At 42.4% G+C, this 21,492-nt stretch overlaps 1 protein-coding gene across 3 annotated transcripts in view; it reads right to left on the bottom strand.

Moving 5' to 3' along the window:
* GTPBP8 (GTP binding protein 8 (putative)) overlaps window positions 1-21,492 on the bottom strand; it is a 139,439-nt gene that overhangs the window by 71,891 nt on the left and 46,056 nt on the right. The gene's annotated exons all lie outside the window — the stretch shown is intronic.

The following is a 21,492-nucleotide window of genomic DNA, read 5'->3' as shown; positions in this document are numbered from 1 at the left end:
AGACACAAGCAGGGAGTCTCATTGAATTTCTTTCTTTCCTGAGACTCTTTCCTCAATGCTCCTTTTGTTTCTTTTTTAACCCCTTGGTTTGGTAATAGCTCCCATTTTTGATGCTCCTTTATCCCTTTTCAAATCCCTCCACAAAACTTACTTCTTTTTCTCAGTCTCGGTTTTTTTTCCTCCTTTCCAGCCACATCAACTCAACTAGATGTCTCCCAGTTTATTCAGTGTTTTGTTTAAGCCTAAATCAGACAGTCAACGCCTTGAGGCTGGGGTTTCATGCTCAGAATTCTGTGCTTTGCAAAATACCATCTGCACTTACCACACTCCACAAATAATAAATAATCAGACCAAAGAATCAGAAAACTGGTGCCAGATCACTGATTAGCATAAGTACTCAGCACATAGAAAGAGCTGTTGCTGCTGCCAAAGAAACGTTTTCTCCGAGAAAAGGAGAGCAGGGAACAAGAACCTTGGAAGAGATTCTTGGTCACAATTCAATTTGGATGAGACAGAGGACAAACTGACTGTGGAGGGGAAGGCCCCCGGGGCTCCTTCTCCCCCTCTGTGTCTTAAGAAACTGTGGCCTGAGAGCTCTCCCTAGGTCTTATGCTTCCTCTGTACCCAGCCCCTGGCACAGCGCCCGACATGAAGGAGCCACAGAATAAATATATTCTTGAACCGTTGACTTGAACCTAAAGTGTTAGGGGGACACTGAGCTCATTCCAGTGCCTAGCTATGGAATTGTTCTTTCAGACAGAGCCTGACTCCTGACTCATTCATAGACATCTAATTGCTATAGGAACTGGATTACTACATTAAACTCCATTTGATATTCATAATTCGATGTTCTGAACATAGAGAACTATGTGAAATAGGCTCTGGTTAAGAAGGCAGATCTCATATATATAACATTTTCATTTGTTATATACAAATATATATTTATATTTACTTTTATATATAATAAATGAAAAAATCTGTGAAAATGATTATATCTATATCTAGAATTTCAAAATGGTTCAGTGATAATATTTGATCCTTAAAGGGATACATCCTCAGCTACATAGAAAACTCACATTACAGAGGACTTGTAATGAAGACCCCAGTGGGTGGGGTCTGAAATTTCAGTTTACTGTCATTATATATCCTAGCTGGACCAACCATGAGTATACTTTTCTTTGTCTCTGCTTCCTCTCCCCCACATCCCTCTGTTTGCTAGAGGGATGAGCATGAGGTATATGAAAGCATATACCTTTCTAGCTTGCTCTAGAAATACCTGTACTATATCTTCTCCTATGAGGTATGGAGTTGGGGTTCTCCAACTACTAAGTTGTAGGATTCAGGTGGTCTGGGCCTGGTAACCTCAACACTCACATGCAAAAAGTTGGAGAATGACCATTTATCCATTCATTCAGTACACATTTCCTGAGCTCCTTCAATGAACCAGCTCCTTCATGAGTAAGATGAAGTTCCAGCCCTTTAGGAAGACTACAGCAAAGCCTTTAAATCCTGCAAAAGTTGGAAGTTTCTTATGATGTAGCTTTATTTTGGGATGGGAAGTAAAGACAAGGCTGATAAAGACATGACACTGATGGTCTAAATATCTTGCCTGTATCTTCTCAACTCTGAATATAGAAGACTCCTCTTTCATCTGGGACAAACCTGCTACTGACTGGGCTAACAGACAAAACCTTAAGGGCAAAAACAAGGCAGAAACAAAAGAGAAGACTGAGAAAACAGAGGGATGTGGGGGAGAGGAAGCAGAGACAAGGAAAGGTATACTCATGGTTGGCCCAATATGAATCTTGTGGACATTAGGTTCATGCTATGGGGTCTAGGGTTGGACAAATCTGTGCTCCCTTTCTTGGCCTGAGTGGGCTTTGCAGTGCCAGGCAATGATTAGCTAGAATAGAATGACTTAGATGGAAATACTAGGCTAATTAGGACAGTTTCAAGCCTCTGGAGAGCTGGGGTATATGCCTCTTGTAGGAAGGGAAGTCTAGGAAGATGATTTATAACATACATTTTTTGGCTGTGTACAGAAGATTTCCTCAAGAGGACTCAGCTGGATCTTCATTTAAGGGGCTCTGGATCTCAAGACTGGCTTAAGTTTAGAAATTGGTTGAGGGGCCTCAAGTCTCTACTGTGATTCAACTCAGAGTTCTCTTGAGCAAACCTAGTTTTTCTGCTTTTACAAATCTAGTGTAAAACTTTAGTAGACTGTCCATCTATTCAGCTCTAGAAATAGCAAAATTAACTAGCCAATGCCAGTGACTTCTGAGGTTCAGACCATTCTGTTTATTATTTTGGCTCTGCTACCCATTCTAGTAATTATATCCACCTTGCCTTTGTGACTGTCTGCCATTTAGCCCCTGCCATCCCTGAATCCACGGAAACCAGTTAGATGGCAACACAGAGCAGATCGGTTGTGCCTAGTTGGAGGGGGCATGTCTTACAAGATAAATCCACTCTAGCATTCAGATGTCCTGAAGCCTTTGAATACCTTCCTCTGTGACAACAGATCTCAAACTTTTTGGTCTCAGACTACTTGGCATTTCTTAGGAATTATTGAGAACTCTAAAGAATTTTTGTTTATTTGGGTTATATCTATTGTTTTTTACTGTATTAGAAATTAAAACTGAGAAGTTTAAAATATATGCTTTTGATACTATACCAGAACTTAATAAGTGGTAGTTTCTTGAAGGTTAATTACCGTATAAAATCTAAATGACATCAATATATTTTAATTCTGTAAAAACCACTGGTCTATCTTGAACTTTGGATGATATGGAACGATATTGAACTTAGAATATATTACAGTGTTATGCATTGGTCATTTGCAAAATATTGGTCCACTGACTTACACAGATCATCCAAATGTTGACACATTTTATTCTACAATAATGAGAATCACATTTGCTAATATTAGAAATTAAAAACTGTCAAGTATATAGTGGCAGATACAAGTTTTCAGTATCTCTAATTTTCACTAGAAAGTTTGAATTTTTATTATCAGCAAATGCTGCCAGTTGTTTTCACTGAAGTAACATGAAAATGTCAAGAAAAACCTATAGTTTGTCAGTCTTTTTTTTCAAGTAAAAGATGGTATTCCATGAAAAAACCTGCTAGTTCAGCTCCCAACTCAAACAGTCACACAAGTGCTTTTTCTCAAGATGACCATCATATTTCAGCATGCAGCAGAAGTGCTTTATAAATACTTCCCATCTGGGGGCACATGGGTGGCTCAGGTCAGTTAAGCGGCCAAATCTTGATTTCGGCTCAGGTCATGATCTCAGGGTCATGCGGTCGAGCCCCACGTTGGGCTCCCCACTCAGCACAAAGTCTGCTCCAGGATTCTCTCTCTTCCTCTCCCTCTGCCCTCCTCCCCTCCCCACTCCCCACCTCTCATGCTCATGAGCGCTCTCTCTCTCTCTCAAATAAATAAATAAATCTTTAAAAAAATACTTCCCATTTCATTACACAGAATATTAAAAAGATGTGCACTCAAGGATTAAAACCTAATACAATTAATATTATTACTGCTTCATCAAGGATAGTCTTTTTTTTTTTTTTTTTTAAAGATTTTATTTATTTATTTGACAGAGACACAGAGAGAGGGAACACAAGCAGGGGGAGTTGGAGCGGGAGAAGCAGGCTTCCCGAGGAGCAGGGAGCCCGATGCGGGGCTCGATCCCAGGACCCTGGGACCATGACCTGAGCCGAAGGCAGACGCTTAACGACTGAGCCACCCAGGTGCCCCCATCAAGGATAGTCTTAAGTGCAATTAACACTTTCTTTTTATTATGAGTGTGTGGCCATAAAGACTACAAGGGCAACTAGTATAGTTTGGAGATCCTGCTGGATTCTTGCTGACACACTCTACCCATAATTGCTTTTGCACCATCAGTGCAACATAGTGAAAAATGGAAATAACATCTTAGTATTATTATGAAAACAGTTTTGATCTTACGGACTCTGTGAAGGGTTTTGGGAGACCCCCAGGGCTCGGTGGACTACACTGTTAAGAATTGTTGCTCTACAGTGTATCAAAGAAGTTCTGGCATTTTATTTAGGATAGGCCACCTTTGCATCCAGAATTCAATCATCCAACCATGGTAGAGCCATTTCCAGCTGCTCTTGGCTGCTTGAGCTAGTACTTAGAACTCAGAATAGAGAATCTCTGTTTAGTGCACCCATATCAATGAATTAGGCCATGCCCAACATTATATTCCTTCCACCCTGACCTCTCACCTTTAGGATCTATGTAGGATTCCCATACATTTTCCCCATTTTCTGTGAAAATGGGCAAAATTGTGCAATTCTTTTTGTGTGCACTGCACCTTCTTGTGGATCATCAATTCTGTACATTACCCTTTGGGCCTGCCAGGAGTTGAGTCTGGTCGTAGGTCTAGAAGCAATGAGAATGCATGAGGGAAGGTCTAGAAAAGGATCAGCAGTCTCCTGCAAGGTCACCACCTCAGGATTGGCCATTTCAGGTTCCTTAGGTGAGGAGAGACTAACCTCCATAGACAGGAAGGAAAGAATGCTCCTTTCAACAATGAAGACTCAGCAGAATTTAGAGGTTTAAGGTCAGGATGTGCCCATATGTCCTCATTACAATATGAGCTGGGAATCTGAAGGCCTAAACTCACCATTTTCTTTCTTTCAAGTTCTCCAGCTTATTAAGAAGCATCTAACTAGCTCCTTTATACTTCTTATCTTTACGTTCTATGACAACATCTGCTCTTTCACAAAAAGCTTTGACTTCTGTTGGCAGTTGATCACGTGTGTTTGCAGATAATAGGTGATAATATAAGTTCTGTATCGGCATGACACAGATGACCAGTGTCCCCCTTTACCACTGGCAGTAGGGTAATTAATATATTTAAATCTAATCAGATCCAAGTAACAATTTCAGAAAACCCAAAGCTAATTCAGAGAACCCATCCTTAAGGCTCTGCTGCTCTAAAATCACTTCCAGTACTAATTTCTGTATCATAAGAGTTTGGAGAGAAGCAAACCCATGAGTGACATAGAGTAAGGGACTTTTAATATGCATTAGGCCTTGTGCAGTAATGGTTAAGCAGTCTACTTAAGGCCCTGCTTCCGTATCTCATGTGGGGCCCCAAGTCACCAGGGCCAATAGTCAGGAAAGAAAATTAGACATAAACTGGCGAGAGCAGATATGCATTAAGTGCTTACTATTATGTGCCCTCTGCTCTTCTGGGACCCACAGTGGTGTCCTTTGTTCACCTCATCCCTACTGACCTTGCTGGCATTCATGACTAAAGCCAGTGGCTGGCGTAATGCTCACTTAGGTCCCTTTTGGCTCAGTTAGGGATAGTAATCATGGCTGGCAGTCCTGCCTCATCTGCAGACCCCTCTGGAATTGAGCTAAGACTTATATTTGGCCTTGGTCCAGGTGGTCTCCTCTGCTGAGTATAATCCCATGTCAGATTGGCAGGCCCTCTGTGGCAAGTTCTCTAGATAGATCCTCAGCCTAATTTGAGTTCTGCATGTCCTGGGTAACTGAAGGTGGTTTGGACAAGCTAAATTTGTATGTCTTCCGCTGTCCACTACACCGTACCCCTGGGTTTGCATTAAAGTAACACATCCCACGTTGATCAAGGGCATCCACAGCCCCAGATGAGGAATCAGAATAAAGATTCCTCTCCTCAGAATTCACTTGACTTCATTGGGTGCTTCTAAAGCACACCTGCCATTTCAGTTCATGATCTGTGTACATATGTACATGATGGGCGGGGAGGGGGGCAGGAGGGAGAGAGAGAGAGAGAGAGAGAGAAGGAGTTCTATGGATCCAGTAGTGTGTTGGTCATCTGGATCTGTGAGGGAGAAAAGCCCTGGTGTGCAGTGTTTGCTAATTTCTAGCTACCATTGATTTAATGACTGCTCAGAAAATTTTTGAATTTTTACAAAGTAACCTTGCTAGCCAGTATAAGCTGACTCCAGTATTCAGGTGCCTGGAACCTTCCTTTATCTGTCTTTTTTCCGTCTTATTTATCTATTGTCTCTTCTTACAACTCCACAGCCAGAAAGAGTAGGCTTTGTTTTTTTTTTTTCTTTAAAAAATTTTTTAAAGATCTTATTTATTTATTTGAGAAAGAGACAGAGAGAGAGAGAGAGAGAGAGCATGTGTGAGAGCAAATGAGCAAGAGGGAGGGGGCAGAAGGGAGGGGAAGAAGACTCCCTGGTGAGTAGGGAGCCTGATGCGGGACTTGATCCCAGGACCCTGGGATCATGATGTGAGCCCAAGGCAGATGCTTAACTGACTGAGCCACCAAGGCACCCTGGGCTTTGTTTTCTTTCCATTATATCACCTTTCTATTTTGGAGTGGTAATCCTCTTGGCTAGGGAAGTCATATAATTTATCATCTGAATCAGGACTTTTTTGAGAGTGAAAGGGAGGACTCTTAATTATTCATCAGGATAATAGGAATAAACCAAGACTGTCCCAGAAAACTGGAATATATGGTTACCCTACTCATGACCTAGTCTTCATAATCAGTAATTGTATCTTCCATAAAATATAGAAATACTCTATGATCTGAGTTCTCCATGCTTCCTTCCCAAAGAAATTTAAGAAATCTTTCACACCCAAAGGCTAGTTTTTAAGCCTGTTGTCTTGTTAAATAGGCCTCCAATGTGGAGGGCTACAAGAAAACATCCACTATTTTAATATTTTTATCCCTTTCTGTCAATAAATACAAATCTCCTTACAGACCATTGAAAGGGAAGCCCTGTCTTTGAAGTCAGATTGGGATACAAATTCAGGTTGTGCCATCATATAGTTTGTGATCTCGAGCAAGGCTCTCAATTTCTTAGAGCATTAGTTTTGTAGTCAGTGAATTGGGGGATGGTGGAATTGGAGTTTAATTTTGTTACCAGCTCTTCCTGATTCACCTGAGACTATCCTGATGTTAAAACTAAAAGTCTGTATCTCAAGAACCCTCCCAGTCCTAGGCAGACTGGGATGGCTGGTCACCGTATGACCCAGAACAATTGTTATGAAGCTCACATATCATGTTATAGTGCATCTCATCTAGATGGACCTGCTTTCCCCAGGGGAGGGTGACTGAATGGTCAGAGGACAACTACCTAGCAATGGTTTTCAGTTTTGCTTTATTCTGTGTCTCTATCGTTCTACTTTATTGCCAGCTCTGGCGGGGGAGTTACCATCTGTTTGGTGGACATACCTATGGATGATGAGTTTGTCCTTTAAGTCATCTCAGTAATGCAATTAATTATTAGGCACAAAGTAAGAATTGTGAAAACGGATCTGATATAATTCTAGGCCCAAAATGATTCTTTAAAGAAAACCTCTGTATTCCTCTTGCCACAGAAAGTCTATGTTGCCAGTGGTGGACATTATCCTCCTGTTACTTCTGTTGGAATGATCACCGCAATCCGAGAGGCAGAGGATCAATCAAGCGAGACATTCCATCCACCCTTCTGGGGACTAGTATGGCACTGTTTTCTCACAAAGGCTTTATTTCAATTGGCTTAATAAGAGCCTCTCTTTTTAAAATATAATGTGAGTTTAATACTGATGAGAGGGGCTGGACAGCCAGTATAGAAGTGAGTCTTCTATTCCCTGAGAAGGTTCAGCTGGTGTAGCTACAATATGAGTTTCTTTCCCCAAGTCTGAGTGGTGCAACCCTGACAGGTAGAAATTAGCTCTCAAGGGGCCTGTTTGGTCTCAGGGACTCATTCCAACTGTGACACCTTAGCCTCAGCTGCCCCATTATGCGGGGCAGAATAAATGACTCATGCAGAGGCAAGGCTTGGGATGACATCAACCTTTTTCCATCTGGAAAGAATTGAAATCACCAGCTCATTTTTGGTAGTCGCCTAGGGAGTAAAAATTGTGATTTAAGAAATTATGACTTGGAACTCAATTTGGGACAAAAAATATTTTTTTCTACTTATACCAGATGGTACATACACAGCACCTTCATTATCATCTCTTCAAGCACACATCCCTTTTCTAAATTGGCAGGCCCTTCATGGTTGGTGTTAATAAACCCAACTCTTCTTGAAACAACACATATTCCATGCGCTGGCTGGGAGGGAAGGATTAACGAGCTTCCATTCTTCCTTTCATTCCGACCTGCCTCCTCCCCTTCTGGCGAGTAAGTAATACTGGAGGCAGTGGTAGGAAGAGCAAGGATTAAGAACCATCAGAGTGCCTAGCACGTAGTAGGGATAATGAATGAGACCTAGTTGCTGGCCCTGGCCATGGCATTAAGTAGTTGTATGACCTACGAGTCATTCTACCACTTTGGTTCTATTTCACAACTCTAAGTGAGGGGCTGGGGTGGGTAATCCTCAAAGCCTGTCCCATCTGTAAAAGCCAATGAGTTGCATGCTTCAACAGCTTTTCTACTTTTTCCTTCTTTTTCTAGTTTGTGTTCCTCTCTGCCTCTCCTTAGAAACTGAGTAGGTTGATGAGATGGCCCTTGTCGGGGATGAGGAAGGGATGGTGATTAAGACTGGTTAGGAAAAAAAATGGATGTTTCTTTTACACTCCATAGTCAAGTCCTGCTTTCTGCAGGAGCCTCCCCAAGGCACTAGGTGGCTCTGCCCTACTCTGCAGACATGGCTTCACAGAGGCCATCTTGTCCTTTTTCGCGTCAATCCTCATATTCCTTCTAACTCTAAATGGATCATCTCCAGCCTTGGGGAGTGTCCCTTTATGGTTCCTGGCAGTGTGTGCTGGTAAAACTGTCCTTGAAAAATGAAGTCCTAATTTGTAGGGCTTGTCCATTTTCATGGTGTAAATATTACTTCTGTGGCTGATTTCAAGCGAACAATGGTTGAACAACCTGCTGGAGAATTTCCTGAATATTTAATGCTGTTCTCATGAGCTGGTGTGAGCCGATTCCAGCACACCACTTGGTTTGGCATAGATTGTAAATAGAAACCAGACCTTCTACTTCTTTCTTTGGTCTATGGTTTCGACACAATGTGGCGCACATAGTAGGAAGACAAGTGAAACCACTGGTTGACAGAGCCTCTTTGTGCCTTGATTAGTACAATCTTCCTTACTTCCTGCTATAGACTGAGGGCTCATATCTTCCCCAAATTCATATGTTGAAACCTAATCCCCAGTGTGATGGTATTAGGAGGTGGGGACTTTGGGAAGTTGTTAGGTCATAAGGGTGAGGCCCTCATGAATGGGATTAGTGCCCTTTCAAAAGAGACCCCAGAGAGCTCTCTCCCCCCTTTCCACCACATGAAGACACAGTAAGAAAATGGCGGTCTGTGAACCAGGAAGGATGCCCTCATCAGACACCAAGTTGGCTGGTGCCTTGATCTTGGACTTCCCAGCCTCCAGAATTGTAAGAAATGAATTCCTGTTGTTTATAAGCCACCCCGTCTTGTGTTCTGTTACAGCAGCCTGAACAGACTAAGGTATTTTCCTAATCTTTCTTAGGAGTAACTGTATTAATTTCCCAGCTGGTCTTGGCCCCAACCTCTAATTCATTCTATTTATTGTAGTTTTCTTTTCAGCTTACAAATTAGTCTGGTTTGTTTTTTTTTCCGTTCCTTTCCTCTTCTGGTACTTTGATATTTAACGCACATACACAGCCATGAAAACAAAATCACCTTTAAGCTTCCCTGTCTATATCTTGGAAAAAAGGTACTGCTAGAGCTCAACTTCATGCCGTGTGAACTCCACCTCACACTGGAGTTTTCTCGTGGTCCATGTCAGTCTGTAAGGTACTCAAGGATTCCTTCTTGAAATGACATCCATGGTGATCTCTGGGAATTGCACACCAGGTCAGAGGACTATTTTAGAGACTAACCTATTATTAACAAATCAGACACTGACTACACAAAAACTTTCATAAATAAAAGAACTGCCTCTATTGGGCTCTTTCTCTTCTCAGTTCTTCCCTTGTTTAACTTTTGCCCGAATGTTGTTGTGCGAGCTTAGTTTGTAGGGCTGTGCCAGCTGAGGCTCTGGGACTAAGTGTTCCTTTTTCAGGCAGAGACGTTTCATCTGGAGCCAGCCTTGACTTTTCTTTCAGCCATAATGTAAGCATGAAAATATGAAAATGAACAGCACAAATAAGGTTTTATGGCTTTCCCCGGCAACGTCGGAAGCCGGGAAAGGCAATAACAGAATTCAATCCTTCATCCTCCTTCCCTATTAACTTGATTTCAATTTCTCTTCCAGAATAAATATTCGACAAATTTCCTCATTAGTGTGGAGCTGGAGGAAGTGCGGTCATTTTGGCTTGGGCACGTCAATACTGTTCTTCCCTGGCAGTTCTGCCTCGCAGAGTTTAGTGTTGGGTTTGCAATTTCTACCAGGCTGTATGGCAAAGACTAAATAAAGAAGGTGATGAGGTTGCTGAGTAGGGGTCCAAGAACAGATAACATAGGTCAAGGCTGAGGTGTGCTGGCAGAGATGTGCTCAAGACCAAACTGTGCATGCACTGGCTATACTCATGCTCAGGAGCGCAATCCATTCTCCAAAGTGGAAAAAGACAAGACAGCTACAGAAATAGAGTGAAGCCTTCAACAAATTAAAAGCAGTCGTTTTCTTCCCAGACTTCAGGAATTAAAGCATTAGGAGGTCAATTGCAAATTAGATCAGGGAGGAGTGAAACATATGCACACTACAGAAGGGGTACATGAGATAATTTTGAGATGGGATGGTGAGGGCCAGCCTGTAGCAAAGTTATATGATTTCTTTTGGCATCCCCAACTTCTGCTGTCCTACCATCTTATCTTGCTTCAAAGTCTTCTGACTCCCCACCCTTTCCAGGGCCTTCCAACTCCACCCATTCAGTGAGACCGTGGATTCTTGCTAAAACAGATGCTTCCAGGAGAATGCCATATGCAGAATCTGATAATCTGGAACTCAGGTTTACATGTAAATATCTGCCTTCCTTTAGCTCTCTATTCCGATGATGTGCAAACGTGCATGCATACTTAGAATAATTTGGGAAGCCTTTCAAAATACCAATCTATTCCCTTCCCTTCTCACCTTCATCCAAGGAAGCAGGGCAGTAAGGGGGCGGCGGTACTCGGCGGATGTGGTGGTGGGAGGCAGCCTGATGGCTGAGGAACAAAGTGGGAAGATGTAGAGGTGGCAGATGGAGCAGGCAGCTGGAAGGCTGCGGATTGGTTACCTTTAGCAAATAAGCTAATTGAGCAAATAGGTAAATATATTGAGGATAGTCAATTCATACTTCTCACCATCTGAGACAAGATTTTCAAACGTGGAAATAGGGAAGGCTAGAAAGATGCTGAAGTGTTGGACTGAAGCTGTAAGTATTGGTATGAACTCATGAATTCTTAAATATATATACATAGATGTAGAAATAGTTTGAGCATACCACGTTCCCAGATCTTGGTTTTTATATGCTTCCTCCACTCAAAGGAGCCAGGGCTCCTTAGAGGAATGGCTGACTATAAGGCTAGGGCAAGGAAAGAACCAGATGAACCTCAGTCATCTTGTTGTGACAGAAAGTAATGCTCAAAGAATGATGGGGACATATCAATAGGACATATAAGTCAGCTTGAAGAGCTCCTACTGGCCAAACCTAGGACAACTAAAGCATCAAGATAAATAATGAGAACACTGGATTGAAATGCAATGAATAAAATAATACTCCATAAGTTCACACTGATATAAATAAATGTGTACATAAGCAAATGAAGGAAAAGAAGTAGTTCTTCCTTACAGTAGAGTTCCAACTACTAAGTGTGCAAAGTTGATGTACAGTATATAGGTGTAATATTGGACTATCTCCCCACAAAACACTAATCGGATACAAAGAAAAGTGGTGACTTTGCCGTGGAGAACTTGGCAGACATAAACTTGGCCAGATGATCGGGGTTAACATCACTAGTAGTGGGACAGGCCATAGTGTAGCCTTGGAATGTGACGTGCTGAGAAGAGCACAGCATCTTTTCTCCAATGTTTCTGCCAAGAATGCATGGCTTGTGTCTAAGGAAACATCTAACTGATCCAAGTGGAGGGTGATCCTAGTGAATGAAAAGTCTGTCTCTTTAAGACAGTCAAGTACACAGAGCCAGGGAAAGGAAAGACTGTTCCAGACCGAAGGAGAACAATGAGACAATGGGTGTTTCTGGAGAGGAATGAGAAAAAAGACACTCAGACAGTTGGAGAAATCTGAATGGGGTCAGTGGATTGGAAGTTGGTGTTGTGTTGATGCTGATTTTCAGACTGGGACAGTGGTCTGATGGTTTCACAAAAGAGTGTTCTTGTTTTGTGAAAGTAGACATGGAGTATTTAGGAGTCGTGAGTCATGATGTTGGGAAAAAAAACAGACTCTCTCTGTACACACATACACACAAACATATACACACACATATATATATATGCACACACACACATATATATATACCCACACAGATTAGCAAATAAAAATGTTTATATTTCTCTATTAATACATTTATAAATATACTTTACATATATATCTGTATGTGTGTTAGAGTTACTAAAATTAGCATAAATACATAGAGCCCTTGGACAATAATGGAGAAATGAAATGACAACTTCTAAAATTTTCTCCATCTTTATTTGTCATCATTTGGATCAAATGCATACAAGATATCATGGACCCATTTAACCTCCTCAGAGTTCGTGAAATACCCCTTTTTGGTCATCACGTTAGAATGAAAATCTATGACACTACATTAGTCATTCATTTAAAGATTTTTTTCTAATTTGAGAGAGAGAGTGTGTGTGGGCATGAGTGGGGGGAGGGGCAGAGGGAGAGAATCTTCAAGCAGACTCCTCGCTGAATGCAGAGCCCCATGCGGGGCTCAATCTCACGACACTGAGATCATGACCTGAACCAAAACCAAGAGTCGGATGTTTATACTGACTGAGCCACCCAGGTGCCCCTCATTTATACTGCTATTTTAGTAATCCTTCAAAGCCACAAGTAGCATTCATTCACACAGTATTTAATGAGCACTTACTATGTGCCAGGCCCTGTTTGACATAAGGACAATGGTCATCTGGTGGTACCATCTCATTAAGTTGTGACCACACCATAGCAGTGTTAACACATACTGTGTTTATTCTGACTGAAAATGGAAACTGTTCATACGGTGCCTACTGACAAAACCTTTCCACAACACCAGGAAACTGAGAGAAGCTCTTTTAGAACAGAACCATGTTCCCTTGGTGATCTGCATGGGCCACACCTCTTCAGGCCATGGTCCACACGTGTGACTTCCAAAATAGTCCAACACTTCCCAGTAGCAGGTCTCCCCTGAGTAGAGCCACATGCTCTCGTGTGTCTGAGGCAAATACATGTTTTCTGGACTGGAAATCAGAGCTCTGTGTCTTCATTCTTGGAGATTCCAAATACATGGGCATGAAAGAGGTGACTACAAATCCTTACATCGTCTTAAGTGACAGTGGCTCTGATAGGCTCTGACTGGGCTTAATGTGTTACCAACAGAGGAGAAGCAGAATATCTAGGCCTTGGACCCTGGAGGGAGACTGGCCGGGCCAAAAGGCTCCCTCTTCTCTGGGTCAGCTTTGGTAGGAGCCCCGGCCTTGGCCTTGAGCCCGACTTCCCCCTGACTGCCCTGGTAATGATCCCAGCCTGACCTGGCTGAGCTTACCTCCCTCTGCTAAGAAATGCATGTTAGGGAGCCTAGGGCAAGGCAGAGGGGTGGTAGGTGAGAGACTCTGCTCAAAGTTTCTTTTACCGCAGTGTAGACATTGTGGTTTTGTTGGAATCACATTTAGGTTTATGTGCATTTGGTTTTATGAAATACCCAGGGCCATTTGTCCAGGAGTGAAGTGAGTTGATCCAGCTCGGCCACAAATGACATTCTGGCTAGAGATAAGCTCCTGTAGGGAAGGGGACTCAAGGGGACAGTGTGGTGAGGGGGAAAGCACACGAGGACCTGGGCTCTGCCGCCGCCCTGCTGCCAGTCAGCTGTGTGACCAAAGGCAGGCCCCTTGACCTCTCTGTGACTGTTTCCTCCTCTCTAAAATGCATGGGGGTAGAACCAGTGACCTCTCAAAGCCCCTCCAGCGCAAACACTCTATGATTCTGTGCAGGACTGCCTACATAATTTGCAGGGTCCAGGACAAAATGAAAACGCAGGGCCCCTTGTTAAAGTATTAAGAATTTCACGACAGCAACAGCAGAACATTAAGGGAAGCATAGGGTCGTTCCAGCACAGGGCCCATGAAGCCTTGATTCTGTGGGTGTCCCCATCACTACCCTTTGTTAATTACATTTGAAGGAGCATCTGCTCAATATAGTGGGAAGCATATGGACCCTGCCGTCAGAAACACTTGGTCTGGGCGCCTGGGTGGCTCAGTTGGTTAAGCGTCTGCCTTCGGCTCAGGTCATGATCCCAGGGTTCTGGGATCCAGCCCCGCATCGGGCTCCCTGCTCTGCGGGGAGCCTGCGTCTCCCTCTCCTCCCCGCTTGTGCTCTCTCTTGCTATCTCTGTCACAATCTCTGTCTCTCTCTCTCTCAAATAAATAAATAAAATCTTGAAAAAGGAAAGACTTGGTCTTCCCATGTTGGTCCTGTGTACTAGTGTGTGATCTTGGGTTTCTCGTGTAACCGCTGCTTGCCTCAATCTCCCCGTGTGTGAAACAGACAGAGCGCCCCCACCCAGCAGGCTGGCTGTTAGGGATAAAGACAGAGGCAGAGAGCGTGCGGAGGGGCTTCAGGAAGCAGCAACCCCAGTGTTGCAAGTACCCTGTGTGAACACGAAACGGAGTTCGATCTGAAAGACCGTTTCGTGGAGCTACTGCTTTTCAAAGCAAGGCTATGTGCTGCTAGAAAAACAGATTCAAAACAGACTTTATTTCTGCAAAAAAAAAAAAAAAGTCACGAGTGGTTTTTTACAGTAACTGCGTCTGTGGCACTCTGCTTTTTGGACCACACACTCCGATTTAGGAAGGCATTCCGTTCCCAATTGTAAATTATCTCCTGGGCCCGTTACTTTTTGCACTCAGTTCCCCATCCTCCCACTCTTTCCCCTGCTATTCAGGACTGTACATGGCTTCTGAGAAAACCATCTGAGTTTCACATTTACTTCGTGGCTATTATTCTTGTTTGCTTTCCTTCACATGCTTGCACACGTGCAGTCTTGCCTTGTTCCTGTGTAGTCAGAGACGACCAGACCAGCCTCTCCTTGGGTCTCTCTCTGCTCTGCTTAATCTGCTGAGCACAGGTAGGCTTCTGCAGAGGAGGGAATTCCACTCATTCATTCATATGCTCATTCTTCCCACCCATCACTCACTCAACATTTTTCCAGCACTTATATGTGCTGGCCATGTTGCCAGGTGCTGGGAATATAAAGATGAATTAGGACTTTTAAGAAGCTCCAGAGGTAATGGGAGAGACAGATGAGTGAACATAAAACCCAAGATACAAGGTAAATGCCTTTGTAAGGATTGCAGGGGTGGGGTGGGGCTGGGGTGGGGGAGAGAGGACTCTCATGAGTTCAGTTTCCACCTGGCTGAGTCAGAGAAGGGAACATTTTGAGCTGGGTCTTGAAGTAGGAGTAGGAGTTTTCCAGGAAAAGATATGTCCATCTGAGAGGAACCCTGCAACCTCACTACTGCTTTGCCACCCTTTAAGTCATCCCTTGTCATCTCCCTGACACATCTGGTGGAGGGTGATCCTTGTGGAACTGCAGGTTCACACACTGGGCAGGCCTTGGCGCATGCTCTACCATCTTGTTCTAGTGGGTGAGAATGTCTGGAGGTGAGGTCCCTGCACTCTCCTCTTTACCTTGGTGATGTGGTGCTTCACTCCTTCCCCTTTTCTTTCCTTCTCTCTCAGGGGAAGAGGTCCTTTCTCCTTCCAAAGGCAGCTCTTCCTCTGGGACTCCAAGCCAATTTTGACAGAGAGAAATGAGACTAGAACTTTCCAGGGGAAGAAAACAATTTCAGCAACTGGGTAAAGATGGGAAAGTACCATGCATGTTTGGAAAATAGTGAGCAATCCAGATTTGCTGAAGCTATCTCGTCTAAGTTAATCTACTTGATGAGTATGAAAATCTACATATTCTTTTAGGAAATATATAGTAAATGGCATAACTTAGGACTTTGCCTTATGCTTCAACAAAAACATTTATTTGAGTGCTTTATGTTTTTGTTGGTGTTAGTTTTGTTACACACATACACACGCACGCATACACACAAATCATGCTGGGTAGTGTGGACACACAGACCTTGCTCTTGAGGACCTCACAGTCTCTTAGGGAGGAGGGAATAACAATTTCATATGGTAAGTACTATCAGTACTAGCAAAGATGTGTGCAGTGCCTCTGGTAGCCGGAGGAGGGAAAGGAAATTAAGTTGGAATGGATTCTAAGGGAAACAATATAGATAGATAGCATTTGATTTAGGCCTGCAACAATAAGTATAAGTTTGTCAGTAAAAAAGAGAAAAGTAGGGTGTTTCAGGTACAGGGAACAGGAAGAAAGCTGTGTGTGTGTGTGTGTGTGTGTAGTGGAGTATGGTGTGTGAAAATGTGTTCATAGAAAGGCAAGTTATCTCAGGGGCTACAGTGGTTTTTAATGGAGGTGAGGTAGTTATTCCTGGTGGTTCTCAATGGGGGTGATTTTATGTCCCAGGAAACAGTTGGCAATGTCTCTGGACACTTTTTGGTTGTCATGACCTTGGGGGTGGGGTCCCACTAGCATCTAGTGGGTAGAAGCCAGGGTTGGTGCTAAATGTTCTCTAATGCACAAGACAGCCCTGACAACTAAGAATTGTCCCATTTGAAATGTCAATAGTGTTGAGACTCTGACACCCTGGAGTAGAGTATGGCGGTCCTAGAAAGAAGTGGCAAGAGATGAGGTTGGGAAGGTAGATTAGTGTTAATTTGTGTAAGGTCTTAAATGCCATATAACATAATGGAGGTTTCTAGAAAAGCAAGAGTTTCATTTTTATTCATTTGATTGGTGGCATTTTACTCAATGATACTCATTTATAATATGGTTCAATTAAAAGTGGTAATGTTTACAAGTGATAACAGAGCACTTGAACAACGATTTTCTTATGGAAAAGTGTTCATTACTGTCCCCTCCCTCATTGCCACCTAGATTCCTTTGTCCCCTGCCACTCCCTCCCCACCTCCCCCTAAGGTGTCCAGGGTCATCTGGACCCATGAAGTGCAAGGGCTGAGCTCAGAGTAAAAGTGGACCCGGTCCCTTTGCGAGGGTGAGTGAATTGCTCACTGGTTTAGAGTTACAGTGAGGTATGGGTTTTCAAGAAAGATGGGCTCCGATCCAGGACTAATACTGGATGTTTGTGAACAGAAGTCTGAGGATCACTTTTTCTAAGCTTTATTTATATTGGAAAAGCTGAGTTCATAGTCTCCTCACTTCATTCAGTACTTTCCCCCACACTCTTGCATATGAATCCTTGCCGCATACCCAGAACTAGGTGGTAGATCTACTCCATTATTAGGAAGTTGATAATTAGCTGGAACTTACTTAGGAAACACAGAACTTCCAAGGCCTAGTGTCAACCTTCTAAAATAAGGTATCTGCCCAGAAAGTATTTCCCAAAATATGGGGGACCAGAAAGGTTACAGGGCAGGCTCTTCATTCAGATCAAAGACGACCGATTACTAAAGATTGTATACTAGTGCTTCTCAAAACTTGGAGGCCAGAGAACATTTTCAAATACTGGGATTTTTGTTGGCACACTTCAGGGGATTAAATGTTACCTACTGTTATCATCCCGCTATGATGGCATTCATATGCTGAAGTTAAAAGGATACAACCTACATGCCCAGAAAGGAAGTAAGATCACAAATATAAAGTCAGACAAGTGCTCCGAAAGTGTATGCTCCAGAGTAGGATTGCCAGGTAAAATACAGGATGCTCAGTTATTTTTGAATTTCAGATAAATAATGAATATTACTATAGTATAAATATGTCCCCTGATAAATTCATTTATCTGAAATTCAAATTCAACTGAGCACCCTGTATTTTTATTTGCTAAGGCTGGCAATCCTACCCCAGAGAGAAAACAAGATGGCAGTCTTCTATTTATTCATTCAGTATCTGTGCCCACACGCTTCTCAGGGCAGCTGGTCTCTCTGAATATTATTGCTCATATTACAGCTTTTCCATATGGGCCCTTGACCCAAGACAACTACCTCACCTAGTGTTCCTACGGAAGAAATCATAAAATGCTGGGGATGGAGAAACGGCTGCCTGGAGAGGGTTTACTCAGAGATACTGGTCTCTGACGTGGCAGATTTCTGAAGTATTTTCTTCATTTGACAGATATTAATTGAGCACACTTAGGAAAAGTACTTAGTAAGAAAAAGGAACTAAATCATTTCTTGTTAAAGTAAGAAACGCATCATTCCTGTTTTCATGATGCTTACATGCTTATGGGGGAAGAGTTTTCATACCAGTTTTAATATCCTTAATTTTTATCCCAGAGTTGACCTGAGTTAGATGTGACCCTGCATATTGGCTTTATCTCACTTTAGCTTCTTGTCACTATTTGAATACTTTTGCGTCTTGCCCTGATCATATTTTCTTATATACTTCCAGGGCAAAATTCTTGCTAAGTGGCAGCTCTCACAGTAGATTTTATGAGAATACACAGTGATACATACTGGTGTGAAAAAGAAAGCTTTTAGGAGCATGACTGTCCTGAGAACTTTTTGTTTCTTGGCTGTGTGCATGTGTGTATGTGTTTGTGAGAATATCTGGGTGCACAGATGGTGGGTCTCTTGAAAACGCTGGCTGTACAAAGACTATCTCCTTTCTGAGTGAACCTTAAGTTTTAAAAAACATTTTCTTGACTAGTTTAGTTGCAAAAGCAAACACTTGGAAGATTCCAGTAACAACTTCTTGTGCAGCAAAGATGGCCGCTGTCAGAGCCTGGGTGAGGAGCAGACACTGAAATGTGGCTGGGCTCCATCCCCTGGCAGAGCACGAGGGTGTGATGTTCCACTAGAGGCCCTGGTACCTTCTCAGAAACCTGCCAAATCCGGCACAGACTTGCTAGCAGCCACAACCGAGAGATCCTACTGACCCATGCCCAGTTCTCAGGACGTAACTGGCAAGAGAGAAGAAAGCAAACAAGCAACCAAATCCCTACGCACCTTATAAATCTGACTTGGAAATTTTGCTGCAAGGCTGTCAAAAAGTAGAAACAATATTCCAAGGCCAGTTCTTGGGCATTTAATCTTTAAGGTAGGAAAAATACATCCAATTATCTATCAACTTGTTTTTTAAGTCTAGCATTCCCAGGATCAGATGACTCTGGTCCTTGAAAATGAATTTAGGTTATGCACCCCTGGCCAAAGCGAGGCCTTTGGGTCACTCTTCAAGGGACACGCCTTGAAATCACACGCATCTCCTTTGCCTGTGAGATATTTCCTTGATTATCTGAATCTCAGCTGCCAGGGGTAAGTTGATTTGTCGCCGTTCTGTCTGAGGTTGTGGAGCTAGGATTCCCGTGGAAGAATGGAATGCGGATTAAGTTACTTGGCTTGGCGTCGGACTGAAGCCAGAACGAGCCAGTTAGAGAGAGTAATCTGGGTACAGCCTTTTTCTGCCCCCTGGTGGAAAAGGTGTGTATTGAACTAGCCATAAAGACCGTACCTGAGCAAGCACTATTAAGATGTCCATGCCCAGGTCCACGGGGAATGATTATACCTAAAGCTATTAAGTTAAACTAAAATGTGAATCTACATGTCACAGTAGAAAGATATATTAAATGAATGGAGTTTGAAAGGTTTCTCTCTGAGAGTCTGATTTCTCAGTAATGGGACTTTAATTCTACCCCCTTTTTTTGTTTGCTAAGAACATGTTTTTCATTTTTCTCTCTAAAGTCTTTTTTTCCCCCCTTCAACCATTATTTCATGTATCTTGAGATAGTTATAAGAATCTTGTAAGGAGTAATCTTTAAACATTTTTAAAAAATGAAAATCAGCATTTGATTGAGAGAGACTGTAATTCTTACATACTCCAGATCATAAACTGGGATCATACCTATACATTCAGATCAAAATCCAAACCAAAATTCACTTTCAGAATTCAAATGAATCATGTTAGTCTTATACCTTCTGAGAGTCCCTCAATGCAAGTGAGAGGCTGTCTCTTTAAGACTTTTGCATGCAAACTGCACTTTGTTTTTAAGTGGGCTCCCTGCCCAGCACCCAGCATAGAGCTCAGCTCAGAGTCTTGATCTCAGGCCCTGAGATGCAGACCTGAGCTGAGATCAAGAGTCGGATGCTTAAATAACTAAGCCACCCAGGCGTCCCTGCAAATTACATTTTGAAAGAGCCTATGCTTTTTTTTTTGTTTTGTAAGTCCTGAAAATGCCAAAATTTTTCCCAAAAAGTATAGACAGGTAGAAGCATGCACTTTAAATTTAAATCTATGGCAGAATACATTTTAGAATCAGGAAAATTTTTGGAGACTAGTGTGTGGGATATTAACACATTATGCATATAAGTGTATGGCTGACCTTTCAAATGTGTTCCAGTGACTTCCAGAGCTATTATGTTTTTTTTTTTTTGAATGAAGAATTTTTTTATGCCAAGCTAGTACTTGGTTCTTATGGGAAAGCTTATTTATGAATTAACTCAGTATTTATTTAGCAAGCATTTCCTGAGCACCCAGGTGCCAGCAGGATGGAGGATATATATCTTCTGCCTGGAGGTGCTTACAGAACTGAGCACAAGTGTCTCAAGAACAAGACCAACTGTGGTCAGTATCATGAGGCAGGTAGAGATGAAGTGAGATGGAAGTTCAGAGTCAGAAGCGATTAATGCCAACCTTCAGTGCAGGGGAAACGAGGGGCATCTGAACTGGGAATTAAGGGATGAACATAAAATTTGGACATAAATTTGGACATAAAATTTTTCTACACGGCAGAAATTTGGAAATTTCTTCTAAAGGACTATTTTTCCTTAGGAAAATAAATTATGGGCAGCGGATGAATTCCATGGAAATAAACTTTCACCCATTCAGGTGACTTTTAAAATGTGAGAATTAGTTACAATTCAGATACTGTCAACTCTTGATCGACTTCTGTCCTTTACACGTGAGATTTCAGCTTTCCTCCTCAAAATACTCCTCTCTCTCCTGACCAAAAGCAGTAAAACAAGAGAGGAGGAATAACCATTTTATCCCATCTCTCTGTCCCTATCTTTTCTGTAGGTCACCGGTGCTACTCATTTGATATTTAGCGCGCGCTTATTATATGCCAGATACTCTGCCAGATACCAGAAGGCAACAATTAACAAACATACATGATCTTTCTTCCGAAAAAGCTTTTACTGAATGGAGATAGTCAAATAAGCAATAGAATAAAAACTCTTAATGTACAATAAGAAAAGCAATACACCACAGAGGTCAATAAGCTGTCTTCTGGCATAAGGCAGTCTGGATTCAAATGTGAGTTCCGTTGAATAGACTCAATCATGTGACCTTGGGCTACTTACTCAACCTCTTTTCACTCCA

Source organism: Mirounga angustirostris, unplaced genomic scaffold, assembly GCF_029215605.1.
Source record: "Mirounga angustirostris isolate CCGP_5_RB_7025 unplaced genomic scaffold, mMirAng1.0.hap1 SCAF_1, whole genome shotgun sequence".
Taxonomy (NCBI): domain Eukaryota; kingdom Metazoa; phylum Chordata; class Mammalia; order Carnivora; family Phocidae; genus Mirounga; species Mirounga angustirostris.
Note: the sequence above shows the minus strand (reverse complement) of the source record. Positions and strands in the feature narration are given on the sequence as shown.